Here is a 2,500-nt window from a genome sequence, read left to right as displayed (position 1 = left end):
GTCTGACACTCTTTCTCCTTCTTTCTCTTTCTCACTCTACCTTTCACTCTCTTTCGCCATTCCTCATCGTCTATCTCCCTCTTTCACTCCTTCTCTCTCTCTCTCTCTCTCTCTCTCTCTCTGTCTGTGCCTAGTGTCCAGTTTCTCTTGATCTCTCTCCACCTCATCCTCCATCACTTCCCTCTCTTTTGTCTAAGAGAATCGTGATTAGTGTTGAAAAGGGGACTACAACCACACTGACCAAGAAATAAGCATGGGTGACTCTTTAACCCGATAAAACATGCACACGCACACACACACACACACACACACACACACACACACACACACACACACACACACACACACACACACACACACACACACACACAAAACACACACACACACACACACACACACACACACACACACACACACACACACACACAGACACACACGCACACGCACATGCACACACACACACACACACACACACACAAACACACACAAACACACACAAACACACACATACACAAACACAGAGAGAGAGAGAGAGATAGCTAAACTTTACCCCCAGTGTTCTCTATCTGATGCAGACTAGGTCTGGGTGGTAGAGAGTCGAAATTTGGTCTCCATTCTATACTACCTCATCTATAGAAACAGCTTCCATTCCCTGTCTGATAACAGGCCGAGGAGGGTAAGGAAAGCTGACGGCCTGATACGGAAATACGGGATCTTTTCTTCCCGGTTTTCCGGATGGACAGTTACGGCTTCCGGCACGCTCCGCTGCACAGGGACACCGCCGGGGTGATTGGTATTGAAGTCGGCTCCCTCTCTGACAGATTATTCATATCATCTCGTTATGTTTCATGAAGCAATTATATATTTCCACACTCTGTCAACTCTGAGAATGGCAGAGCAGGAGTCACAGGTTCTGTATAGAGGCTCTGATGTTCGACTTCAAAATGGCTGTCATTCAGGAAAAGGAGGGCATTTCGCTGTGTATTGAATTGCCTCAGGCTAAACCTGGTCATAACCTGCCTTATGGCACCCCGTTAATTAACCCTGGTTGTGTAGCTCTATGACATCCGTATGCAGGGTTATAACTAGGGCCTGGAGTTTTTCTAAGTCAGGGTAGGTAGGTGGTCAGGTAAACCACCGGTCACAGTCTGGTCTAACTCAGTCATTCAGCAGCGCTGGGAACCATTGCAGTTGTTTCAGCACAAGTTAAGTGGCTGCTGATTACTCAATCACTACTGGCGATGGCTGCTCACTCGCTGCCGCCTCGCTGCTTGTAAAAACACACACTCAAACACACACACCTCACTGATAGACATGGCTACTCTGAAAGGACAGGCACGTAGGCGTAGTGCTGCAAGCAAAAGAAAGCACAGGTTAAAACAACAACTGAGAAAACACACTCACTTAAAAATAAACCTACGTTCCCTAAACACAGGTCTCGTACCTGGAAATGACATCATGGGAAAACTATTTGTTAACAGATTTTATGGGCCGACATACACACGCAAGCACACACACACACACCAACACACACACACACCTGTGACCTGGTTTGCTTTGGGCAGGTGTTTAAAAGACCGGCCCTTGGTTATGGTTGGCCGGTCAGACAGAGCATTAGGCTCCACACACAGAGGTCACAGTGGGTAATTGAATGTTCAGAGCCAGAGGTGCCGGTCATTACGCTCACAGGGAGAGAGGGTCATGAATACACTTGTTTCATTTGCAGTACAAACAGCATAGTGGCACTGTGAGAATAAGGCGTGTATGTAGAGCAGAAACACATCCAACTCCTGTACTCCTCAACACTTTGAGTAATAAAGCAGATCGTTGCTTGAATGAACCCAATCTCTACTATGTAAAACATTTAAGAATGACTGTGTGTGTGTGTGTGTGTGTGTGTGTGTGTGTGTGCCTAGTGAAAGCACCACCCCATCCAATTTGAACACGCTCACACACTCGTTCTCTCGGTGTATAATCTCCCCTGCCGTAGCAGTAGCGAGTGAACAGGAGGTACAAAAGGAAGGAGTGAAATTGAAATTCCTAATGGCAGCCTTTAAGATAATGGCCAGAGTAATACGGAGTGCTCTCACACACAGAGATGGGAATCCAGTCCACTCAAGGAGAGAGAGAGAAAACGAGAGCGGGAGCATCGAAATGCGGCCCGACGCTAGAGGGAAGGCTGACACGGAGCTGGGAATATGGAGATGAGGAGGAGCGGATAGAGGGAGAGGACGGAGGGAGTGAAAACGGAGGAGCGTGAGAAGGGAAGCTAGAGAAAGGCTAGGGGACAGGTGTCAGAGAGGAAAAGAGAAATGGACTGGGATGGAGTGTAAAGAGGGAATGGGGGGGAAGGTGAGAGATGGAGAATGAAAGAGTAGAAGGGAGGAGGTGCCTAGCTTACTGTGATTCAGTGATGAGGTGAAGTCAACATGGAGACAGAAGACACTCAGGGGTCAATGAAATACACACACACACACACCACTGCAGTTACCGTAAGACT

This window comes from Oncorhynchus tshawytscha, linkage group LG33 (genome assembly GCF_018296145.1).
Source record: "Oncorhynchus tshawytscha isolate Ot180627B linkage group LG33, Otsh_v2.0, whole genome shotgun sequence".
In the NCBI taxonomy this organism is placed as follows: domain Eukaryota; kingdom Metazoa; phylum Chordata; class Actinopteri; order Salmoniformes; family Salmonidae; genus Oncorhynchus; species Oncorhynchus tshawytscha.
Note: the sequence above shows the minus strand (reverse complement) of the source record.